Raw genomic sequence first — 27,307 nt, forward strand, 5'->3', positions numbered from 1 at the left:
CTCTGGTAACTAAAGGGTCCTTTCTTCAAAGCAGTCAGTGAGCCTTAACACCAACTCTGCCCGCTGCAGACATCAGGAGCCTGATGCTCATGTACACCCATTCTCTTAATTGTAGTGATTAATTGTCTCCAGAGGGCTCCATTCTGGGAATTCTGTTTCTTCTCAAGAAATACTCGTATATAACTTTCTTTTAAATGTGTCATTTAAACTTATTTTTAAAGTAATTTCTTTTTATAATCATCATTTAATTGCGAATTCGATTGGGGTTTATGGAGCTCTGGTGATGTCGTGGTTATGTGTTGGGCTGCGAGCTGCATGGTGGACAGTTCAAAACCACCAGCTGCTACGCGGGAGAAAAGACTGGGCTTTCAACTCCCCCAAACAATTACAATTTTGAAAACCGACAGAGAGCCACTATGAGTCAGCATGGATTCGATGTCAGTGAGTTTTACATTTCAGAAAATCAATTTTGTATTCAACAGGTTACGTATCATCCCCCCACCAAATTCCCCACACCTCCATTAGCTTGCCCTACTCGCCCCACCTTTCATCTCTCTCTTCTCCACCCCACCCTTTGGTAACCTCCCAACTTTCTTTCTTTCTTTCTTTCTTTCTTTCTTTCTTTCTTTCTTTCTTTCTTTCTTTCTTTCTTTCTTGCTTGCTTGCTTGCTTGCTTGCTTGCTTGCTTTCTTTCTTTCTTACTTTCTTTCTTTCTTTTCTGTTATAAAAGCGAACTCATACAATATTTGTCCTTTTGTGATTGAATAATTTTATTAGCATAATGCTCTCTTGGTTGATCATGCCCCGAGGTACTTCGGAGTTTCGTCCCTGTGGTTTCATGTTACTGCAGACACTGTGCGGACTATGTACCGTTTTCTTTATCTACCTGTCTCCTAATGGGCATTTCGGTTGTTTCTATCTTCCTGCTACTGTGAACAGTGCTGTAAAGACACGGGAGTGATTGTATGTGTCTGTGTATGGTTTTTCCTCCTTTACAGTATAATACCCAGCAGAGACATTGCTAGATCACATGGAAATTTCCCCCAGTAGTTTGAAGGAGTGTGTATTGCTTTCCACAGTGGTTGTACCATCAGCAGTGTATGAGACTTCCAATCTCTGCATCCTCTCTAGCCTTTTGCTTTATGTTTATTTGTTTGCTTGTTTAACTTGGCTGTCAATGATGTAAGGCGTTATCTCATAGTTGCTTGTATCCCTTGGATGGCTAGTTATATTGAGCATCTCTTTATATGTCATCTATGGTGAACTGACTGTTCATGTCCTTTGCCCATTTTTAAACTGGGTTGTGTTTTTCTTATTGAGGTACTGCAGTATTGTATAGATTTTAAATATTGCCTGTGTCAATGTCTAAAATTTAGACACCATCAAGCATTTCTTCCCACCTCAGTGGGTTCTCTTTTTACTTTTGATGCATACAGAGGTCTTATTTTTAGTAGGTTTCAGTCATCTATTTTGTCTTCTATTCTGTGTGTTACCTTATGTTTGATAGTGGGTCTATGACCTGTAATAAGGACCATAAATTTGTCCCCATTTTTTCATTCATGCTATGTATATTTCTGGGATTTTCTTTTAGATCTTTGATCCATCTTGACTTCATTTTTGTAAATATGAATTCAGTTGTGGGTCTTATTTTATTCTTCTGCAGATGGGAATCCAATTTTGGTAGCACCATTTGTGAAAGAGACTGTATTTTTCCCATTTAACTTTTTTTTTTTTTTGGCCCTTTGTTGAATCTCTGTTATGTGTGGGTAGCTGGATTTATTTCTGGATTTTCTACTCAGTTCCATTGGCTTATGCATCTATCATTGTACCAGATCCAGGCTGAAAGACTTGGTCTTTCTAGTGAAATACAAATTCTTGATTCCCAGTTAAGCTCTTTTCTAAATGTCTGTCCATATTCTTTCTTGGTGATCTGTGCGGATCCAATAATGTTGAAAGAAACCTAGATGACTCACATTGGGGCAAATATAACCCTTCTAATGTTTTATTCCTTCCTAAGTGTCCCATCTAGACTCCTTTTGCCTCCAGAATCAAAGTCATCTCCTAAGGAAAAGGCATTTTAACAGGATATGGATAAATTCATATACCAGTAATTATAATGCAAAGCAGAACACATATGAATTATGAGAGGTACAAAATAGAATGGAGTTTAATGTGGAAGAGACCAAATGTTTCAGGGAGATACAGTAGAAGATGCAGTCTTGAAATCTCACTTACATGTGACTTACATGTCGTCACCAAACTGTCTCCCACAGTGCCAGATGACCCTGGAGGGGCAAAATCTGCTGCAGTTTAAGAACCATGGATCTCTAGAAATAGACTATAGAGATGGTGGTAAATTTTCAGGATGAGAGAAGCTTGTGTTTGGTATCACAGCAAGAAGATATTGCTAAAAAGACCTAACTTTGTGGTAAGGGTTGCTTCCTTTGGAGAGAAAGACCGACGAAGAGGATGTGAAACCTTTTGATGGAGGAAGCTACCCACACGCAGCCTTCCCGGATGGCCTCTCTAACGTGAAGGGGCCTCTCCTTCCATTCCAGCTTCTTGGCGACTGTCATCTACAACAGTGATTGTCAAGCATGATTGTGGCTCAGCATCATTTAGAGGGATTGTTGAAACACAGATGACTGGGCTTCAGAATTTCTGATTCAGTAGGTCTGGGGTAGAGTCTGAGAGAGGGTCTGAGTTTCTAATAAGGTCTGCTAAGGTATGATTCTCATGCATAATAAAGACACTCTAATTTGATAACCACTATTACAAACTACTTTGGGTACTATCTGGTGTTAGATGCTTTTAAAAATTCTTTTGTGATTTTCCTGATGCTCAGACTTGCTACCTCAGTCCTTCTTGTTCACGCTTGCGCTTTCTACTTAATATTTGCTTACTTTCTTAAGGGCTTTGGCTGTCGTCCTTAGTTCACAGGTATTTCTTAGTTCACAGGTATTTCTCCTTCCACCCTTAGTTCGAACTATGGGCGGAAGGAAAAATACCTCCTTTTTTCCCTACTTCTTCATTTTCCTCTTTCTCTCAATGAGCACATTCTCACATTGAATCATGTGATCTCCCACGGCTGCTCATCATTCTGGGTGTCTTTTCCTTAAGGTTACACCAAAACACACACCAGAGCTGTCAATGATTTAGTGAGTTTGGGGGGTGGTGTGTAAGAATTCCCTCTTGGCCACAGTAGCACCTTTAGAGGGAAAAGCTGACATTTACTGTTCGATTTTTCTCCGAGCTGTTGCTTGGAGCTCTTCTTTTCTAAAGGGGAGAGTGGAATTATTTTTTGCATGAATGTGTAATTTTTACAATGGCATGAAGCTTATCTGTGGATTTCCTAGCTATTTACACATCCTCATGAGATGTCAAATAGAGTGGTATTTTACTACCATGAACGCTTGCTTGGGGCCATATGCATTCCTAGAGATACCAGTCTGTCCGCCTGCTTCTTTGCCATTTTACTTTCTACACGAGTAGTGTGCGTGCCCTATTGCAGTTTCCCCAAACTCTCAAGCCCCCTTGTATGGTCGTCTATGTGTACTATGTTTGGGGTATTTACCTGGGCAATTTATATGTAAAAATAAAGTTATTAAAATAGATATAGTTTGACTTTTGGAAAATAATCAGTTTATTTCTTCAGATGTTTGCTCCCTTTGCCATAATTGCCAAATAATTCCCTTTCAATAACAAAGCAGAACCAGGAAACCATGTTTCAATCATGGGTGCGATTTAAGCTATTATCTCTCTCACATCTCTCGTTTTCTTCGTTCGGGTTCCCATGAAGTAGCTGACGCCAGTGACGTCCTCTCACCAATAGCCATTCTCTAAAGCTGCTTTCTCTGGGCAAAACAGTCCTACAAGAGGCGGCGAGGGCTGGGTCCTCCTTCATGTATGTGGACTACGTCGCTACCTTACAGGAGCTTTCCACAGTGCTTCGGCTGAGGCTCGATGTCTCTTGCTGCTATGTTGTTTTCGTTCGGTGGTGTTGAGTCAGTTCCAAATGCTAGTGATCCTGGGTCTAGCAGAGCAAAGAACTGCCCGACCCTGAGCCGTTCTCATCAATGTGTGAGCCCATTTAGCAGCCACTATGTCAATCCATCTTGTCCAGAGCTTTCTAATGTTTCAACGCCTTGCTACTTAATCAAGCCTGGTGTCTGTCTCCAGGGATGCTCACGCCTGAGCACGTGTCCACAGCATGAAAGATGAAGTTTTACCTACTTTGACACTAAGGAGCGCTCTGACTTTATTTCCCCAACACACACGTGTCTGTTCTTTTGGCAGTCCACAGGACTTTTCTTTCAGCATTCTTCCCAGCACTGTCATTCAAAGGCATCAATTCTTCGTTGGCCTTCCTGACTCAATGGTCAATGTTCACATGCATATAAGCCAAGTGAGACGTCATGGCATGTGTCAGAGTAAGGTCCTTGCTCTTCAGCACTTTAAAGAAGTCCTACTTCGGGGATGTACGCAGCGCCAAGCCCCGTTGGATCGCTCCACTGCTGCTTCCATGGACGGTGACTGGCGAACCACGCAAGCGAGATGAAATTCTTGACAGCTTTACCCCCACGGGCTTGACTTCATTCCCGGGATCCGCTTCACTTAGACAAGGCAGCTCTTCCTCGAGCATCTTCTGAGTGCCTGCGGGCATGAGGGCTCATTTCTGGCACGATCCCTGACAATGTTCTGCTTTTTTCCCCCTTAGGTCTAAGTGTCTCTCAATGTTTGGATGCTGTCTACACATACGGTGCTTAGTGGTTAGTTCCTCTGACGTGGGCAGCTCATTCCTTCTCATAGTCTGTCAATCTGGAAACTGCTGAAGCCAGCTCTCTTTAGGTGGCCCTGTTGGCATTCGAAATACCAGTGACGTAGCTTCCAGTGTCTCAGCAACACACAAGCCACCACAACATGACAAATTGACAGAAGAGTGGTGGCTTATTCCTAAAGCACCAGGTATTTCTCTGTCACGGTATGTTGCACAGTGTAATTATTTCATCACTGGTAGCAACACAACACCTCACTAGCCTGTGAGTTCTCTGCAGAATTTTTTCCTATTTCATATAAAGTGATCAATATTTACATCACTTTAAATGCTGGCTATGAAGCATACATATTGAACAAGGACCTCAATATTTATTGTCTTGGTGGGTCCAATCTTCTCCAAGATGTAATATTAACAAGAACTTACACTCATACTTTGAATCTTCAAATTTGACTCGTCATGATCCTATGGTTCCACTAGCGCTCTCCCCCTGTGCTTTCTGGCTCCACGCTGTTCTCCGAGCCTTAGATTCCTTCATTTCTCTCTAGCCATTGTGGTCTCCTCCCAGCCTGGCTACTCGTTTCTTGCTTATTCTTTTGAAGACAGTCTTCTGGCTATCAGCAAAAAACACATGGAAGTGTTATCTTCCTCTAAAATACACTTCAGACTTGCTTTAATTATTTTAACACCTGCGTTACGCTGCTGACTAATGCTAAAATTCTGATCGCTGCAACGTCTCAGTCATTTGCTTGATGCGTTTAATTGCTCAGTGTATGTTCTCTACAGAAAAATTAGAAGATTCAGATGAGAAATTAGAATATAAATTTGGGAAAAAAGGCTATGAACTAGAAATATACAGTGCTCGTGTAACATATGTGTGTATGTACATGTAGATGTAAGCTGTCTTATAATCATATTATCTCTTCATGTCAGTAAATAAAGCTCTTATCTGTACTGGAAAAAATGTAGTATAGTGGTAAATAATCCACGACCTGAATTCTGATGGACCTGGGTTCTAGAATTGTTTACTTACTAACTAGCTGTGTGACTTTGGGTGGTCTCCTTAACATTTATAACTTTCAATTTCCTCATTTATAAAATAGAAATAAAGATAACGACAGTCTCATAATGCTGGAAGAATGGAAGAGCATACATTTATAAAGTCAGCACAGTTTGTGCCCCATAGATATACACTTTTTAAATCTTAGATTTTGATGGCAACTATTTATTATATAGCTAAGAGTACTTTGTTTATGGGTATACAAATGTATAGAATCCTTAAATTAAGATCTCTTCCATTCTATAATTTAATTTTGAATTTCTTTATTTTTACATTCCTCTTTTTAAATCAAAAGATTTTATATTTTAGAGCTGTTTTAAGTTCATAGAAGAACTGAACAGAAAGTACAATGCGTTCCAGTATCTCATCTCTCTGCCCCCTGCAGGAAGTCTCTCCCATTATTAGTATTTGCATCAGGGGACAGTTAAAGACTCAGTATTAAGACATTACTATTAATGAAAGTTCATAGTTTATAAGGAGACTTACTTTGTGAGGTGAATTTCTGCTGACTTTGATAACTTTAAGATATTATGTATGTGCCATGACAGTGTCACAGAAAATGATTCCACTCTCATCAAACATCCACTTGACTATCCCTACTCATATCCCTCTTCCTTCCCTCCAAATTCCTCACCAAGGAAAATGTGCGGATGTCAAGAAAGCAGGAAAATTGTGCTCACCATTATGTGCCATTGTGGAATTGCACACGAGGACAGCAGCAACTCGAGCCTCTTCCTCTCCTTGCTGTGGAGTCAATGCTGACTCACAGTGGTGGCACAGGGCAGGGTACAACTGCCCCTGTGGGTTTATGGGAGTTGAACCTCCATGTCCTTTTAGAATGGCTAAGTTCAGTGTGGGGATTCAGCCGATTTGCACTCATTCAGCAGAACCATACCTAATTTTTTGTTGAGTTCAGTGAACCTGGTTGTTGGAATGGCACCTGTAATCCGGGTTCATTCTCAGGTGGCACGTGGGCAGCAGCCCAATGTGGAAACCGCACCTTTATATTTCCTACTCTTGTTAAGTGTTCATCTGTGCCACCATACTGCTAGTACTGCTCATTCCAACCATAGGCTAAAAAGCCAGACAATTATGCTTGTGATATTTACTTATTCATTTCATAAAACTCATTATACTTTTTATGAACCACTGGAGTTTTATCACCTTGCATTAGTTACTTCAGCAAACATAGAACATAAAAATAAAACGAACATAGAACATAAAAAGAAAAAGTACCTAACAATCAGGCTGACAAGCTGTCATTTGATTCAGCTTTGTGTAAGCGCCACGTTCCCATGAGATATTGGGAGTGAATCATGCATTCCCGAAAGCGTTCAAAGAGCTAAGCGTATTAGCAGAACATCCACTGAAAGCTCAGTTAAATCAGAAAGGAGTTTTTTCAAAGATGAACATAATCATTAAATGTTCAGTGAAAAGAAGTAGCAAGTTTCTAATATATCACACACAGTAACTATTGCCTCATTGGCCTGCCTCTAAAGTAATGGGACCCAACTCCTAATTAAACCACATATCCAACAGTAAACGGGCAAAGGGGAAGAATACTCCCAGTGAGGATGCCAATAAAGAACCAACAGAGAAAGTATCTTAGCAGGTTTGGTTTTTTGGTGTGTCAGGTATTATTTAATATTTTCACTGATATTTTAAAATCATTTTTTAACCTAATCTAGTTTTGTGTACCTCTATAATTGCTCTTATTTAAGTGTCAACTGTGTGAAAGATAAGCTACCTTTTGGGACAATTTTTATTATACTTAAAATGATCATGATGGCAACAAACTGGGTGGGCATGTATTTGAATCCCCGCACCGGCTCAATCCCCTGTCTAACTTCTGGTGAGGGGGAAGGCAGCAGGAGCACTCTTTCACTGCTGATGGCAATGGGAAACGGTGCAACTACTTTAGAAGACAGTTGGGTTAATTTTTAAAAGTTTAATAAGGTTTTCCATAAATGAAACAGTTCTGGTTCTTAGTTTTGACTCAAATAAGTTGAAAACTTGTATGCAGAACACGAAAAACCAAAAAACTAAAAAACCCAAACAAAAATCAAACATCCCCAAACCAAATAACAACAGAACATACAGATATTTATGGCAGCTTTATAGCTTTATTCATAATTGCCAAAAGTTGGATGTAACCATGACATAATTCAGTAGATGAATGGATAAATAAACTGTGGCCATCCATATAATGAAATATTATTTTATAATAACACAACTTTTTAAGAAGACTTGGGGAATAAAATTTTTAGAAGATAGGGGAAACCTACGTCCATATTTCTAGCTAAAACAAACCCTTTCTGAAAAGGCAACCTGATGTATGAATTGAACTATCTAACACTCTGGAAAAAGTAACCCTGTAGAGACTTAACGTACAGCAAACCAAATTTATCACAAACAGACTAATAGGTAATGTCATAATAAATGAAGAAAAAATGGAAGTTGTCCAAGTATTTATGTTGCTTGGATCCACAACAAGTACCCATGGGAGCAGCGGTCAAGGAATCAGACAATATTTTACGCTGAGTAAGTCTAATTCACGAGACCTCTGAAAGTGTCGAAGACCAAGGATGTAACTTTGAGCACTAGGATGCAGCTGACATAAAACATGGTATTCTTCCCAGACACATGTGAAAGTTATACTTGAATAAGGAAGACAGAAGAAGAATTGATGCATTTAGATTATGGTGCTGATGAAAATGAGTTAAAATTTTTTGTGCCAACCTTGCCGATACACACATGTGGGGTTAATTGAAGAGCAGAGAGATAAATGGCTCAGTGAGCCTCACCTTTCTAGTTCTCGGTTTTCTTGCTCTCTGATGGTCGGACCAGGGTGCAGCTGCCTTAACTAGTTCCCTGCTTCAGCTGGCAAGGCTGACTTCCTGTGAGACATTCCTGAAGAAAAACCACATGGACCAACCCTGATGCAGCCCTGGGTGCTGGAGCAGCCATGTGGAGACCCCTGCCAGCGCTGAGATGCTTGCGCGTTCACAGACTCGGCTTTCCTCCTGCATCCTGCATCATTGTATGCATTTTGTGAGATCGAGGAGGACTCAGTAGATTGGTGTTAGACATATGGGCCCATGTGAGACTTATGGGCATGGACCAAGGGTTGGGATGCTTTCTGAATGTACACTTTCCCTTTATGTAGTACTCTCTCGTACACATAGAAGTTTCTGTGGATTTGTTTCTCTAGTCTACCCAGACTCACACAAAGAATGTTGACAGTACCTTGGACTTGCAGAAAAATAAACAAATCTGTCTTGGAGGCAAAACAGTCTGAATTCTCCTCAGAAGCGAAGGGGCTTCATCTTGCATACCTGGGTCTGTTATCAGGAGAGCACAGTCCCTGGAGAAGGCCTTCCTGGTTGGCAAAGTGGAAAGGGAGAGAAAAAGAGCACCGTCCTTGATCAGATGGAATGGCCACCGTGGCTGCCACCGTGGGCTCACGTCTGACAACCCTGAGGAGGATGGCACGTGACCTGGAAGCACTTCTGTTCTGTCATGCAGATGGTCACTATGAGTCAGACCAAGTTGACAGCACTGATCAGCCACGGCACCGTTATTCCCAGGACAGTGTCCTCACTCCCGCTGGGGATTTTAATCATTAATAAACTCATCGTGATATGGCTAGTAATTTCATGCTACATCTGTCCAACGCATTGGCATCCTCTGGATCAGTTTCTCTTTCTGGCCCCCAAAGGAAGAGAAGGAGAAGCTGTATTAGCAGCCTTGAATAAATGAAAATTATTTTATTTCTCTTATAAAGTATCATAAAAGCAAACAATTACGTTTTTATGATGGTTTGTGTTTTTTTTTTCTTCAGTGAACTCTCAACTAGTTTCTTGAAATTGACCTTTCCTGAAAGGTAACATATACGGCTGACCACAAAGTGAGTGGTTTGAACACAGGTACTCTGGCAGGGAGGATGATGCTCTCTGCTCCCGTAGAGATTGATTGATAGCCTCTGAAATAGCCCATAGGGCCTCTCTGCGTTTGAATTGACTCCATGGCAGTGGGCTTGCTTTGGGCTTTTTATAGATGTATGGTTTAGGAAAATTCATAGCAACCCAGTTATACGTATATAACACTATGCGGTGTATCCCTTACAATTGTTTACTTTAAAAGGGACCAGGTAAAAGGTATGCATTGGAGGAGGAAAAAGATTGGTTAGACGATCAATAAAATGTTTATTTTCAACATCATTATTATCTTTTATTGAGGTAGCATTGGATCACAGAAAAATAATTGAATGATATACCAAATTAATGCCATATTTATATCATTATACATCTATAGTAAATGCTGCCCACAAACATTACGAACTTTGTTTGTATAAGTACTCCTGGTTTTGCTACAGCCTGGAGTGGTTCAATTTATGCACTATTAAAATAACACCATACCTTTAAATAATATTTTGGTTGTAGTGTTCAATACACTAACTCATTTGCTACCTTATTTTTTCCGGTTTACTGGGCATCCCAATTACTTGGTAGTGCATTTCTCAGAAGGGATAAGACACAGAAAGACTGAGTAATTTTCCCCAGTATTTCATACTAAATTAGGGGTAGAACTAAGACCATATACGGAGTATTATATTATCACCATATTCACCAGATATTCAATACAATCTCCCCCTAGCCCATCGTAGGAAAGTCAGATTCTGTCTCTACCTACATCTACAGCCTCATCTACCACATCTCCTGACTCCATGTCTTGCGCTCCAGCTGCATAAGCTACCAGTCGCTTCCCGTCATGCTTATCTGTGTTTTAGGTCATGAAAGCTCATCTAAATAGAGTGCCTTGCCTATCTCTAGTCTTTAATTCTTATTCAAGTATCAAACAGTAACTCCTTGCTTCCAGCAAGTCAACCGTAAGCCTCCACATAGAGCTCATCTGGTCTAGCATATGTAATACTGTTTTCCAGTTGTATCTTTATGTGTCTGAAATTATGCCACACAGACCAGCCCACAGGGCTGATTGTCTTGGCAGATGTCTGATGAGGATGTTTAATTCTCAGGGAATTGTAGGGTCCCAATGGCATGCTCCCCTGCTTCCTCTTGGGCTGGCGATACAACCCTCCCTCTGCGCCTGAGATGGCTGGAATTATGCCCATCCGTTGGCAGTCATTGTTAACCCTGGTAAGAATCACTCACATACGAATCATATAACACGATCATAATCTTCCCACATCTCACCTAGAACCATCAGCAAAATGAAAGTGGTTTGGTGGAAGTAGCAAAGGCTATGGCTGGAAGAGCCATGGCATTGAAGTGTCTCTCTCCTACTTTCTTTGTATACTCAGCCTAACAGGTAGTGAGTATTCAAATATTGCTTTATGTGGGCTTAAGTAATAGGTTGTCTGTAACAAATAGTCTATTAGAGTAAATCTTAATAAGCAAATAGAAATGATGGGACCATCTTCTATTTTGAATAAGACATTCATTTGATTTTGAAAATATATATTAAAATGATTATTCTAGCAATGGCCTATTTTTTAATTGCCATCCATCAAATCTGTGTTTTGCCAAAGTTGGGCAAACAAGGGTATTCTCTATCTAGAAGCAAAGTGAGTTAAATCTTAGTTAATGGACTTAGTAGGGTTCTGTAGGGAAACAATGTTATTTAATTCAAATTCTTTGAAAGGTTGGGAATTTTTAGCAGGCATCGTAGTGGTATTTGTAATATATTTTAAAAATGTTCAAATACCTCAATGATTTGATAATTTCAATTTTTAATAGGAGAACATTTTAAGATATGCTCAGAAGAATTTATTCACAGAGGATCATTTTATAAAATATGAATTTCATTTCTTCCTTTTGGTAGAAATTGAAAGTACGCGAGTTGCAGCTGCTAACTTAATAATTTTACTGATAACTAATAGTGGAACAGATCTTGCTAGGCATTATATAATCAGCTTAAAAAGCACCCCACATTCTCTCTGTGACAGAATATGAAAAGGCAAGACAGAATATATGGTTCTGAGGAATTTTTCTCCTGCAAAAGCTTAACCACATGGTATTTACTAGTGTAGCTGCAGAAAGATTGGGTTAGAATGATCAAAACCGCCGCTCTAGGAATGCGTCTTAATGTCAGCCCGGAGTGGCTTTTCTTTTTCTTGCTGAGGAAATGTAACAGGATATTAAAAAACACATTAACCTTCAAAAAAGGCTCCCGTTCTGCCATGCTTCTAAAGAGGCAGTAAAAAACATGAGAGCTATGTTTAGTACAAGGTCTGACCCATCGAATTTGCAGAGAGGGGTCATTTAAATTCAGTTTGAAGACCAACACTCCTGCAGGGGACTATCAAATACCACACCCCTCTGATCCATTCTGCACACAGCTGGCACACTAATCTTTCTAAGGCAAATCTGACGATATGACCCATCTCTTCAAACCCTTTAGTTGTGAAGGCTAGACGCCTTGGGAAGACAAGACCCTCTGGGGGTCGGTCTCACAGCAGTTGCCCTCAGAAACCAGACCTGCGTTATGAAGGGGCCCTAACAGGGCCCCGAACACCTCAGCCATTGGGCCACTTTTTAGCCTTTCCTCACCATCTCTTGTCTTCCTGAGAAGCTTGATCTCCATCATTTCCCGCTAGAGAATTACTTCCTCCATTGCACTTATAACATACGCTGACACAATTTGTTCAAGCTTTTCATAACACTGGGCATCCATTTACTTTTCCTGTCTTTCCCTCTTAGTCATGAAACTCTTATTGTCTCTGCAGCTGCATGACCCCTACTTAAAGAAGAGCTGAGTGGGGGCTTGGTGCAATAGGTGCGTGAATGGGTTTGCCGATAGAGAGATTCATATTGAAAGTGGCTACTCTCAAAAATTAGTATCCTTTCTTGGAAGTTGTGCCCAAATTGAAAACATAAATCCGCATTACTTTAGCATGTTTTTCTGAACTCTTATTACAGGTGCTTTGCTTTGGTATTGTAGTTCTCAATATTGGATGCCAGTAGCTTTGATTTACAATTTCTGCACTCACTTTTCTAATCTGGGTCAGAAGACTAGCATAGCAGGCCGCCTGGCTAATTGAAGGGAGCATATACAGGGACGGAAGAACCACTCTGAAGTAGCAAGCTCTAGAAAGTTGGCCCCCAATTCCTAGTTGGAATGACTATATATTATTTTATTCCTTGGGCTACGACTAATCTCACTTACTGAGTTATTGTGTTATCTGAGTTATCTCCTTTAGATAAAGTCAAATATGAAAATGTTAGATGTTGTATATCTATCATCTATCTCTTTATCTCTATCTATCTCTCTAACTCTCTACCTACCTACCTACCTACCTACCTACCTACCTACCTACCTACCTACCTACCTACCTACCTATAGAATTAGTCATTGCCTTTGTCTGTAGGCTCAAAGTAAGTACCTGCCCTTGAGGCTCAGGTAGATGTAGAACACTGCATTAATTTTGCCCACCTTGCTCTGTCCCATCCCTCCAGCCTTTTTTTTTTAAGTTGAGAAAGCAGAAACCTAGATTCCTAAATGATTTCATCCAGAAGTTCATAGAAAATTTAAGGAGAATAAAAAAGCCTCAATGCAAAGTAATTCCAATTTGTTTTCTTCATCCTTTGTATTGGAAAATATTCCAGTTCCACTGCAATGTAGCAGCTATTGGGCTGGGAGCTAGGAGATACACCATGGTTGGCTTTGCAGAAAGAGTCCCAGTCCTTTGTGAATTTAGAGACAAAGTATTAAGGTTCCTGTAAATCTAGAAATTACTACAGTGGTTAGTGCCTTAAAGGCATCCAAAACACTGGTTTTTCTCTTTAAATTTGTTTTAAAAAAAAAGACTAGATGCTCATAGCAACCCTACAGTGCAGAGTCAAAGGGCTTCTTAAGATTTGACCTCACGTGGCTATAGGGCCAATATGGGTTGGAATAAAGGAGTACTGGTGACAGAGTGGGGTACCCATTTGGATTGTGAATCACAAAGTCAGCAGTTCGAATCCACCAACTGCTCCATGGGAGAAATATGAGGCTGCATAAAGATGACCAGATTTCAAAACTCAAAGGAGCAGTTCACTGGTCTTTTAGGTTGCTGTGAGTCACAATCTATGACAGTGGGGTTGTGTGTGTGTGTGTGTGTGTGTGTGTGTGTGTGTGTGTTTCATTTGTTTTGGTTGAATAGACTAAATGAGGATTCCAAGTCTGTAATTACTTCAGCTAACAAGTGAGTCTGTTGCTTCCTTCTAGATTAAACTCGAATCTGAATTCAGATTAAATATACTGCTTTGGAGTCCCCCCTGACTCCTGAGGTCCCTATAGCTTAAGAAGCTCCATAGTCAATCAATGTAGCTTGATTAGCGACCTGAAATTATGAGTGAGCTACCACATGGGTCAAAGGAGAGAAAACAGATTCATAGAAAAATGCAAATAATCTTGGGAGTCCTTTCTAAATATATCCACACACCACCCCTTCATGGCACCTGGCTGGTATTATTCATCAATAGGTCAGCTATTGCTGCTCAATAGCTTTAATCATCTTGCAATTTCAAGTGAAAAAAGAAATGTAATCCCATGGCTTTGTGTCAGCTTCCTGCCCTTTATTCATAATAAAAGGACTTAACGTGTTCTTGAAAATGCCCTTTCTTGGAAGTCTTACAGCCTGGCAGCCTTTTCAATCATAAAATATACTTCAAATAGTTTTGCAAGTCTCTTTGCTTTGAGCTGATAATACAGATAGTGGGTAGAATTGGGGAAGGGGAACACATCAGAAGTACTTTAAGGGAAAGGACTATATAATTTTGTAGCCTTCAAAGCCTACTGTAGTGCTAAACGCAATCAGTAACAGTGTTCACAGCACGAATGAATGGGGAGATGCCCGGTGGATATTAAATATCACTGTGACACTTTGAATGAAAGAGGACGTCCCAAAGAAACTCGCCTCCCTCTAATGGAACCCTCCTACTTCAGTTTTATTTGCATAATATACATATACCTATGACTATGTATATTATGCAAATAAAACTGGAGTTATATATATATTTACCTTCCACTAATGTCATGCATAAGGCAAGTACTCTTCTCTGGTAAGCTGCAGCCATTCAAACCTCTATGGAGTATATATCTCTACTTCCATCTATACGGTCAGGCTGAGTCAGAGTACACCGCACCACATCTGGTTTTGTCCACCTTTAGTCTGGATTACATGCCATCCTGATTTTTAAATGTTTCACTCCCATCATTGTAATTCTAACTTTCCAAGTGTCTGCCCCTCAAAAAGTGCCTTATACAACCATACAGCCTTTCTTCTCCCATGTGATGCTCAGCTCTTTCCAGATGTAATAGATGCTTACTTCACCCGTCCCATTTACTTCTCACTTCTCTGAAGCCAGGCTCAAGCTCTGTGAGCGCGGACATTCTCATGTGTAAAATAGGAACCAAGCCTTCCCTTGCTGTGTTTTTGTTCAGACCCCATTGGTTCACATCATTCACTGTCATGGATTTATGGCAGCCCTGTGACTCAGCAAGCTTTGCATTGGCTGCTGGGACTCCAGGGCTCCCTAAGGGAAGTGCTTGATGATGACTCTATTATGATTTGGGGTTGGCCATTCTCTTCACAAAGAATAGTTTCATTGGCCTCGTCTGGGGCTTTCAACTTCCCCCTTTCCCGTCCTACATTTTACCCCCAAGGCATACCTTGAGCTTGCACCTACTTTATGAAGCCTCCATTGGTTATTCTAGATTTTTCCAGTTTCTACTTGACACTAATTTAGTGTTCTTACTGCAAATAGAACAGGCAATGCAATAGCATAGCTTTACCTTTTAGAAACCTAATCAAGTGCTGAGTTAGTAAGGAAATGATATTTGTTGATCAGTTAAACTATCACAGATGGGTGAAATATTCTACTCTTTTGCGTAAACATGATTATTGTTTTATTACAGAGTCCCCGAGTGTCCACAGACTAGGTCTACTATCATAATTTAATTGGCTGTTTTTCTTCCTTCTGGAGCTTTAGTTATTACAGGAAAAAATTTAAAACATTTATTTCTGGCCTCTTGATGCAGTTATTGATTTAAAAATAATTTTTTCTAACAATTAACTATATTTTCATGTGCAAAAGATCCTCCTACTTTTGAACAAGGCAGGTAATATCACAAGAAAATGGGAGAAATGCAAAGAGTCACTGAAGCAAACCTGATCCGTCGATGTTCACCCGTTCAGGACCTGATAGCACTCAAGGGAGCGGTCAGGCTGCTTTGAGGCACTGGTGAAAGGCCAAGTTCCAGGACTGATCGGATACAATGAAAGTGTTTCAGAAACCAGATGCAGAGCTGGAAGCACACACTAGTCTATGCCAAGATACTTGGAAGGCAACTCCCTGACCAACCAAACAGATGGTTTTTAAGAACCAAGCTGATGGGCCTATCTTTTATTTTGTTACTCTTTGATTTTTCTGAAAATGAATCTTGGGAGAGAGGATGATTTGTAGGCCTGAGAAGTATCTCAGGGCAATGGGTTTTGGGGGTCCCATGTTCTCTAGCCTCACAATTTCTGTGGCCTTTAAAAAGAGTTTGAATTCTGGCCCACATTTTCCCTCTTCTATTCAGGACCATCAAATGTGATCCCATTTAGCAACAGTAAGTGGTGGTAGTTTCTGCTGGCCTCAAGGTAGATGACGAGGTTGTACTTTCTTTCTTTTCTGGGGTTTTGGTTTGTTTCGTACTCTACTGCTTCTCTTACTTGGCCATCTATAGGCTTTTAAGTAGTGACGTGCTACTCACTTTGCTAAGATGCACAATTGTGTGTGTGTGTGTATGTGTGTGTACTACGGTATGCCAATTGGCATTAACATAGCTATTCCTTGAGACTATGGTCTAAACCTTTAAAATCCAGAAAACCATTCTCGGTGGGTATTTGATGATATCTGAGGAGTATCCGTGAATTTGTGTTCAATGATAACTCATAAAATACCGTGATGTTGAGGCAAAAGAGAATATCAAGGTTTGGTTTTATTTCATGGACTCCAGCTCCATGACATTGTTATTTCGGAAAAGGGGCTGTCATCTAATGCGTTACGGATGATAGCCTCTTTGGTGCCAGGAATTTGGGGACATCTGAAGGCTGAGTTTGAAGGAAACTATTCTGTCATAAGGCATCTGCTAAATACTCCAAAGCCCAGGAGCCAAGGCGGTGTAGCGCGGTAAGTATGGGGTTGCTAATTGTAAGGTCAGTAGTTTAAATCCACCAGTTGTTCTACTAGAGAAAGATGAGGCTGTCTTTTCCTGTAAAGATTTATGTCTCAAATCCAGAGGGGCAGATCTGCTCTGCCCTGTTAGGGTTGCTATGAGTCAGAAATTACTAGATGGCTTTTTTTTTTTTTGGATGTGAGGTAAATGTCTATGGACTCCTTGAATCCATTTACCTCAACTTCTACCACATCTAGGACTGAGCCAGAGATGGTCAAGTATGCTCAACACGTGTTTAGGAAAATCGACAACTTAAAAATAATTTTGCTAGCCCAAATCTAAAACTCAGTTGGACCGAATGACTGAGAGAGAAGCCGAGTAGGTGCACTGATCCACCCAGGCAATCTCTGCTTACCTCTGGCAGCTCATTATCAGGCTGGGGGTATGCCACTTTTGACCTCATCTTTTTGTGTGTTTGGAGAGACTGGGCCCTGAACAGATGGCCCCGATATGCGCTCCCATGACTACCAGGCATGCCAAGCAGGCAGATGAGTGATCTGGCTTGTTCCTTCTCTTTTAAATTGATGCCAGCCAGGGGAAAGTGGTGAAAATAAATCAATGGCTCCCTCCTCCAGACCCAGCATGCATCTACCTTCCAGTCATCACAGTAAGAAACACCTGTGGTGGTGCTCAGGGGCTTTCTCTGATAGGAAGCGCCTCGCACACACTGGAGGCTGAGCTAACAAGGAACCAAATCAAGCCTCGGAAAGGACTTTTTTTGGGAGGGAGGTGGGGTGTCAGGGACCAATTGTTGGCACCGAGTGGGCAGCAGCAGGTTTGGAGCGTCATTGTTTATTCATTCCCAGACGCTGTGAGTCCTTTATGCCTGGGCTCAGTATTTTTGGTTACTGGTCCGTAATTGTTTACACCTCCCATGGTCAGAACACAGGGAACCATAAACAGGAATCATGTTGAATACCTTTGGCAGTGACCTTTTTGTTCCTACTGTCCTGACAGCCAAGCTCTGCCTTCTGTGTAATGCTCTATTGATGTGTCATATGTCCCTTAAATAACAAGGGACTCCATCGAAGACCCAAGAGATACGTGTAATCACTTGTTTCATCACTACATAACAAACGGATGCTGAGCTAAACTATTTTATGACTCAATTTCCTTTTATTTCAACTAGGACCCCCTACCCTCCCATTCCATACCTTCCTTACAAATATATGAACCATATTCTCACAGACACAAACTGCTTTTCTAATTATACATCAGGAACATTTGATGTGTTTTCAAACACTAACCATTTTAAATATGTGAGAGCCGTGTTGGGTTGAGGTAGAAAGGAAGTTTTATTTTGGAAATGGATCTGATCTATATAAGCAAGAGGCTTTTCATTTTTGGAAGCTTCATATGGCCTGTGGGTGGCATTTTTTGGATACCCTAAAGACTTGGAGCAGTATGATAATCTACTTCTCATGTTTTACATAGAATTTGTAATGTTTCTAGAAATACCACATATAGGAATAGCTTCATAAGAGCATTATGTTGTGATCTGTTTTTACAGTCAATCTCATTAGTTAGCCAGAAGAATTATGCAGAGTCAAGTCATATCTGAGGTACTTTTAAAAGAAATATTACTTAATATTTCTTACTGATGCTTAAAATACATATGCAAAATAAAGTCTAACTTGCTAGGCTTTGGGGGGACTTCTTTTGCTAATTAAAAAAACTTATAAATAAAATATTTTATTAATGACTGAAATACTTAGAACTGTCAAGGAAGGTGGCAGCATTTCAACCTGTTCTCAAGAGGAGACAGGTCTGCTGTGAGTTAGTCGTCATCTGTGGATGAAATATTTGAGGACATGATGCACAGTAGTTGAATTTATTTTTAAAATGTTGGTAAAGCTCTTTTTTGGAGAAATCACGGATTGCAGTCGTGAATTCCGGGAAAAATGGAATTTTTCCCTCAGCTTCACAAATGTAGCAGAAGGGATTCTTACTCTTTTGCATTTTAAAATTCTCATTACTATTTCTTTCTCTCTCACACACAGCCAATAAGATTCAGGATAATTAAAATTTCTATCTTAATTTTAAAATATATTTTGAAATATTAACATTTTATGATATCTCAAATGAATGCCTGTTACTGGTGCTTCCTTTGGACATTTTCTCTGGGGGAAATTAAAAGTCATCTCTTTGTTTATACTTCCTTAACCTTTTAGTTAATGCTTATTCAGTGAAATAAAATGTGACCTGTAGACCCCTGTGCCGTAGGGTAATCTTTTCTCTTTGATTTTCTCCCCCCGACAAATAGCAATTGGCCACCTAACAAGTATTTAAGTTGACTCTGAAGCAAGGACAAAGATGCAGAAAATGAGACCAAAGGATGAATGAAGTAACTTCTTCAAGGTCATGCAGTTAGTTTGGGGAGAGCAGCTAGCAGAATCAGGTCATTCTACTCCCACTTCAGTCCTTGTACAAATATTCCTTGTGCTGCGTGCTATTTCTGAGTACTGCCTATTCCAGTATGCTGCCTGCCAACCTTGGCTGTGGAGGAATAGCTCTGGGCACGTTGCTTTCCTGTCCATGGGGAAACATCTTCCTCATGCCCTTTCTCACCTCCGGCTGTTAGCGCTCTGGGTGCCCTTGTGCGGTTCTCACGAGCCCTCTGAGCCTCTTCAGTTTCCTCCTTGAGAAAAGGAAGATGCTGTATAATTCTCATGATTGGATCATCCTTTAATCACCTTTAGAACTATATGGTAACACAGGATGTCATTTATTGTTGATTTCACGTCTCACGCACGCACCCGCTCGCTGCCATCGAAGCAATACTGTGGGTTTCTGAACCGGTAACTCTTTGTGGCAGCAGAAAACCCAGTCTCTCTCCCGCGGAGCTGCTGGTGGTTTTGAACTGCCTACCACTGCACGATCGCCTCCCAACGCACAGCCACGCACCATCAGGACTCTTTACAGATAACATGTGTTTATCATCCTAGGTGTACATATGTTCACTTACTTGAATTAAAGATGGTGTGGAAAACAATACCACCAACCCCCCTGGTGCGGCAGTGCTCAAACGAACAGTGCAGTTCTTTTAACTAGACGCTTACATTTGGCTCCAGTCGCATGTGGAGACCAAGCCAGGCTTTACATCACTGCAGTGATTCTCTGTGCCTTGTTGACTGGTGTGTGTACAAACACGTTAGCATCACCGTGAACTACTTTTGTCCCCTGGATCTAGTCATATGAGGCAAACGTTTAAATAATAAATGCAATGTGATGATGCATCTCCATAGGTAATGGAGTAGAATACAATTTCCAATACAGGCCCAAGGTATTGGGAAGATGCCATTAGCTAGGTTAAATTACACAAACCAAGGTGGTACCATTTAGGGCCTTCAACAGAAAATAAAACAAAAAAATCTCACAAAAATCTGTCAAACAAACAAACAAACCCAAACTTACTATCATTAGGCCAATTCTGATTCACAGTTACTTTATAGGTCAAGGTGGAATCGCACCATGAGATTCCCAAGGTTATAAATTGTTTCAGAGTCACACTGCCACACATTTCTCCCACGAAGTCCCTGGTGGAGTAGGACTCACTTTTAACCATGGTGCCACCGCACTGGTCTTTTGGCCTTATGATATTAAAAAAAATAAGAAAGCTCAGTGTCAGCACTAAACTTGGCTTATCCATTTTGAACTGGGATAGTTAATGGTGATTAGTCAGTTGCTGATTGTTTGCTGCGTTCTAAGAACTTTGCTGTTTTACATATAGCATTTTGTTAAATTATTTTAATAATTTGATGGCAGTTTGTCTTTTATGCTCTATTTGAGCAGAAGACTGACTTAAAGACAGACTAAATGACATGCCTGCAAGCTCAGAGTCGCTGTTCACATGGAGGACTGTCTGATTCCAAAGCCTTGGTCTTAAAGATTATCCTATTATTCTCCTAAATTCGTTCATTCATTCAATGCATCCTTATTGGCATAGTGCTGTTACAGGCGCCAAGACTACAGTGGAAAAGGAAACATAATTCTGATCTCATTAAGCCGTCATTCTCATGTAGGAGACAGTAAATGAAGAAATCTACTAAGTGAACTTTTGGAAGGCCATAGAGTACGAAGAAGAGGCTAGGGAGGCGAGAATGTAGGTGAGGGGCTCGTGATTTTAAGTAGAGTGGTCAGTAAGATCTTGCTTAGAGAGTTCACTTGGTGGAAGGGAAGTATTATAACCCTAGTTGATTGGGAGAGGAATTCAAGCAAAATTCGAGCAAAATCAGTGGGGTTGTGCTGGAAGGATACTATCAGGGTAATGTGTTATCTTCATATTTATGTATTTTATATTATTTTAAAGATTTCAGAGCATAGCGTGATTAGTCACTAAATGGTAGTGGACTAGTAGGATGGGGGCAGAAAGTTGGTTTATTATGTCAGATGCAGGTGACAGTCGCTAGAGCAATATTCATTGAGTAGGTGATAGGGAATGGAACCTAGAGCAAATGTGGAGAGCTTAAAAGGACTTAAAAAAATATCCTCAGGCCCCAGAGACAGCCCTGGGGGCGCCCTGGATAAAAGTGTTTAATCAAACGTGTTTAATTCCCCGGGGACTTTGTTGGAGAACGATAGGGCAGTCTGTTTTTGAAACAATTTACAGTCACCCGGTGACTGATCGCATTGTTTTAAAAGTATAAAATAAAGTCAGTGTCCTGGCCTCTAGGAGAACAGCGGTAGTGATACCTGGCACGAGAAGGCCGGACGAGAATAGGCTGGTCCAGAGCGTGCACTTTCCGGCTGGCCCTCTTTCTCCACATTATGGATTGGAGAGAATCGGCTGCATCTGGATCACCAGGATACGTACAAGGTGCTCACACCCAGAACACGAGAAGTTTTAGGGTACACTCCTAATATATCGTGCGCACTTGATTTCTTCACTTGCGATCGGAAAAAGTCAAGGACTCAGTCCCTTGACCTTGGAGAAGTCTCCGTTACAGAATCAGTATGGCGTGTGGTTTCAGTAGAGGGCTCTGCTCCTTCTTCTCTTTGGCGTGTCCGTCAGACAGATAAGCGAGTCATCTGCAGCAGAGGAGGCGCTTTCTTCAGTGATTAAAGAGCAGGGATACGAGGGGTGGCTGGAATAGAGCCCTTGCTTTGAGGAGTTGATGGTGTAGGAGGGAAGAGGAGACAAACCCATAGCTGTAAGAGAACAAAAGACTCTGATCTACGCAGGAGAGAGAAGACAGGGAGGTGTTTACAGGGCAGTGTTCTCAGAAAGATGATAGATGCAATATCCTATCTCAGGACGAATGTTAACTATTTTAACCAATCCATAACAGAATTATACAAGCACCTGCATGTAATTTGAGTTGGGCTCATACATAATACATAGTGTGGTGCTTATATGTAGTATCTGTTCATAAAGTAGAGTGGTGAATGATGAATCATCAATTCATTATAAAAATATTTTTTCATAAATGCATTTATGAAGGATGCCAACATTCAAGAATGTAAAATTGCATGTCTTTCCTGTGGATGTTTTAAAATTTGACTTTACCGCCATTAACTTCTGAAGGAAGGAGGAGGACAGAGATCGTTTGGGTTCTGATTAGAGATCATAAGGAAGAAATTAATGCATTTCATTCCTCTTTTTAATTGTTTTCTCGTGGTTCTCCCCCCCCGGGTTACAGAGAGTCAGATATCACAGTTTGACATGTATTAATTCTACTATCCTTGTTGAGACTTTTGCTTATAATGCAACTTTTTGGTAATGAATCTATTCTTGATCTCTGTTTCCAATATAGTACTATAGTTGTCTTTTACCAAGTAAGAAGATTTATAGAAGTGATTTGGTCACCTGTACATATTGATTTGCATTAAGAGAAAAAAGTGGGGCAATGCAATGAATACATTACTCTCCTGCGCATTAGTGAAAAAGAACAAACAAAAGAGTTCCTCATTGCCATGATAGCCCGGAGGTCATTTCTGACTTCTAGCGACACGCTGGACAGGGTAGAAATGCCCCTACGACTTGCTGAGATCGCAACTCTCCAGGGAGTAGAAAGCCCAACTTTTCTCCCACTGGTTGGTGGTTTCTCACAGCTGAGCTTATGGTTAGCAGCCCAGAGTCACTCCTATGTTATCCCGGATCCTCCCTCTGTATCAGAGCTGACCCGAAACGCTTATTTACGATAGCCATCATGGCTGCACGGCTTTTCCATAGTGCTGCTACCCTGCACTGATCCCCCTTCCCCTCCAAATCAGAACCCACGCACCCTAACATACATGGCATGAAACTGCATAATGGGAGGAGTCATATGAGTATGCATCGTACTTTTATAATAACATCAATGATACTGGGCATAAAGAAATAAGTACTGGAAGAGCTCATGCCGGTTTTAGGAACAGAAAAGCCATTCCTAGGCTGTCATTCAAGAATACCTGGCAATTTTTGAATTTCGATTTGAAATACTGAAATGTGAATATAGATGTTGGCAGCCTATCCATTTATCATTCTTCAATTTGATATTTTCGATTTTTGCTTATTCTATACTCGGCTGAATTATATGTTATTTGGGTCTAACATATAAATTAGGTAGAACCTTCTTTTTTCAGGCCTGCCTTAGGTTTCAGTTTTTTATCTCAGCTTTTGGTTCGTTCCAATCATACTCTTTTTGATGTATAGTTTATAGATTTAAATCACCATAGTTCCATGTCAGTCTCAATCTCCAAGGTCCTACTACAAGTCCTCACTCTTTTTCCCCTTTCATTTATTTCATAACATAGACTTTTTCATCTTTATGAAAATTATTCATAGTTTATGACATTTAAAATGCATAGTGGGTGACAGGGCAAGGTTCTCAGTTCAAAACTACCAGCAGCTCCGAGGGAGACAGCCGGGACTTTCTACTTCCGTTAGTGGTTACAGTCCCGGTAACTCACAGTGGCAGCTCCACCCTGTCCAACAGGTCCTCACCAGTGTGCTCTGCATTGCCTGGGTGGCAGTGAGTTTGGTTTTTACGCCTTTTGTATAACTGTCAAGGCTAAAACCAAAGCTATTTCCTGTTGTCCTTCCCACCCCAACTGTTGCATCACCTACTTTATCCTGGGAAGTGTGCTTCTTGCCCTCCAGTGGTGAGGACGTGGTGCGAAATACTGAGGCTTTTAGCTCCTAGACACCAGTCATCCATGTGCCATAGGAACCTTGTTCACACGGCCAAGGAAACCAGAAGAAAAGAGACAGCATTCTTTTGTTTTTGCTTTAATTTATTTAAATTTACCTTAGTTTATAGAATAATCTTCTACCGACTTCGGCCTGGTTGTGCGTTACTGTTATGTGACAGTGCAGACTTTGTGACTTCGGGCGTGCACTGCGAGAGCAGCACGCAGTGGGACTTGCTGTCCAGGAACGCGCGCGTTTCCCATTTTTTGGCAGAGTGAAATCTTACCACCTTCCTATCACTTGTTTTAGTGCAACATCTTTGTTTTTCTTCTTTGGCAATATTCTCCCCTACTCAGTTTCCAGCTTGTGCGGGTTTTCCTGTTGCAATATGTGCAGGCCACTGGAAAGAAGCGTTCCCTTCTGATTCTTGAAGTCCACAGCTCATTCTTCTCATTGCTACCTTAGAGAGAGGACAATGCATTAGAAATCCTGAATGAATTGCTGCCTTTCATGTCGTGGGTGTAGAAACGTGGTCACATTCTTGCCTTTCTTCCATAATGTCAGCAAAGGAGATGCCTGGAGTGCTGAGTATATGGACATGTGTGTACCTGCTGGCATTCAGCACACAGGTGTAGCGGATGAATAACCCTTAGAACCAGCTCTGTGAAGAGGTATTTGAGGGCTCAATGAAAGAATCGCCATTCTGGACTAAATTTGCTTCCTTTCGTTATGTTAGTAAGTGGAAGGCAGCAAATTAATCTTAGAAACTGGATTCACATCCTCCACAGGTATGGCATTTTACTGTTTCTAGGACGTTAATTTTATTCCAGCTCTTTGTAATCACTTCGGATTATAGTGATTACTGTAGGCTATGTTTCTTTTTCAATTCTGAAAGGAAAAGAAAATACAGGAGAGTCTAGTAATATCTTAGTGTTTATATTACAAAAGAAACCAATAAATTATTTTAAAAGACAAGATTCTTGGTAAAGTTAATCCGGATGACTGTACAAATAATATGATGTCAATGTAGCTCTCAGCAAAGCTTTCATCTTTACAAGTATCATCTTAAAATATTCTGAGTGGTGAAACAGTGGTGTATTTCTTTATTAGCTACCACATATGAAAATGATGAAACAGACTTTTAGAAGGTACTTGATTAGCTTACTTCATCAATAATAAAAGCAGAAAAAAATGAAAAAGAAAGGAGTTAATGAACTTCAGAAAATTCAGTCTTACAAATCCTTTATGACTCTTGATATAAGCCTGCTTTAATTTAAAGGCTTAGAATTCCAGGTATTCTTAGGGGCAAAAAGGTGCTGAATGAAACGTTAAAGGCTTTGAAATGACTTGAAGCAATTTTTCTCCAGTCCTCCTTTTCCTACTTAGATGTGTCAAATGCTGACACAGTATTAACACTAATTTTTAAATTACACTGCAACGCCACTTTGAAACCTTGCACTTGGGCAATATATGGAAAAAGTAACAGTTCAATACTAATCAAATTTATATTATAGGTAGAAAGCATAGAGTTTCTGTTTCAGTTTGATCTCATTTGTCAGTTTAAGAAATGCTGACACAGGAATCAGTTTGTGTGAAAAGCAAGAGCCGAAGAGGCCAAAGTAGAACGTTCTCTCCTATTCCATTGGAAAAACTGACAACAGTGGCAACAGTCGTACATTTATTTAAGAGTTGTGTGGGATGTGAACAAATGTTACAATGAGTGTTTTAGAAATGATTTATAAACATTTTCATATGAAACAGTGATACATTAATCATCTGAAATTATTGAAGCTCTACTTAGGCTGAATTTTGAGTTAATTTTGCAAAGTTGTACTGGTAATTTGAGCAAAACGAGAAATCATGTGGGAGTTCAGGGAAAGAAATAGTGGACCAAATCTTTTCCTTTTTTTGGTTGTGGTGGGGTACTTTTACAAATATGAGAAGGTGAAATGAATTTTAGTCAGTGTTTCGATAAGGTTTGGTCTGTTTCTAGTGCAGTCTGAGTTGGAAAAACTTTTAAGGACCGTTTCAAACATTTGGGTTTCAAAACAATTAAAATGTGGGGATGAGAAGAGGAGGTGGTAAATTAATCTGGACCTGGTAGCCATGATGAACCGTATCCTTTATTAATTATAGTTTGAGAATTTATACAGTAATTGTATTCTTGCTGCTCCTGGTTATGAACCAGATGTGGAACCTAATTTCATTATATTTGGTATGACCTGCCCAAATTTAGAAATCACATTAAGACTCATTTACAAGCAGTGAGGTGTAAGCACATTTTGGCAGTGGTCCAAATGTTTAGTTACCTTCACTTATAATAATCTCTCTGTGTCTCTCTCACTCACTCACACTTTTCCAGACACTTAAAAGCCTCTTAAAAAAGTTTAACAAGAAGATAGGGAACGTTTCCATTAACGAGAACTTCAAGATTGTCTGGGAAATGAATGTTTATCCTTTAAAGATATTTATAGAATGGTCCTTGGAAAACTTCAACATTTTCCCGATACATTTCTAAAATATTTTTAGGGTTGTATAACATATTACTTTTCACCTTATATTCTTTGAAAATCAACAATTCTAACAGGATAACTCCCGCTTTACCAAACTTCAATGTCATCTCATTTATTGAATAGTGTGGTCACTGAGTTGGAACCAACTTGATGTCAAGGGCTTAGGAAATTACAACAATCCATGTAATTTGAACTTCCAACTAACTGAAACTAACTCCAATTAGGATCATTGTTTCTTAATGATATTTTGACAGAAACATTTTTAGGTGAATGATGAACTCCACTATGTTCAAAACACAGAGTACTCTATTTCACTTGGGGACAAAGTTATCATCGTAAATGGTAGTGATGGAATTTTCTAATAAGCTAATGGTGACTCCAGAGACTATTTGGCTTCATCTGCTGTTTTAGTTTTGTTGTTGTTGTACTTTTCATAATTTGTTGAACTTATCAGAATAATATATATTGAAAAGGTATATATGAGTGGGCTTCAAAAAGTCCATGGAGAATGGGATTAAACATAATGGAATCCCCCCAAACATTTTGCAGTCTTTCTTTTGTGTAAGCATGCTCTGCAAGTATGCACATACATTTCTCTTATTTTCTTTTCCATTTTTTCTTCT

General features: G+C 40.2%; 1 protein-coding gene across 2 annotated transcripts in view; it reads left to right on the top strand.

Moving 5' to 3' along the window:
* FGF14 (fibroblast growth factor 14) overlaps positions 1-27,307 on the top strand; it is a 750,493-nt gene that overhangs the window by 58,757 nt on the left and 664,429 nt on the right. The gene's annotated exons all lie outside the window — the stretch shown is intronic.

This window comes from Tenrec ecaudatus, chromosome 11 (genome assembly GCF_050624435.1).
Source record: "Tenrec ecaudatus isolate mTenEca1 chromosome 11, mTenEca1.hap1, whole genome shotgun sequence".
Classification (NCBI taxonomy): domain Eukaryota; kingdom Metazoa; phylum Chordata; class Mammalia; order Afrosoricida; family Tenrecidae; genus Tenrec; species Tenrec ecaudatus.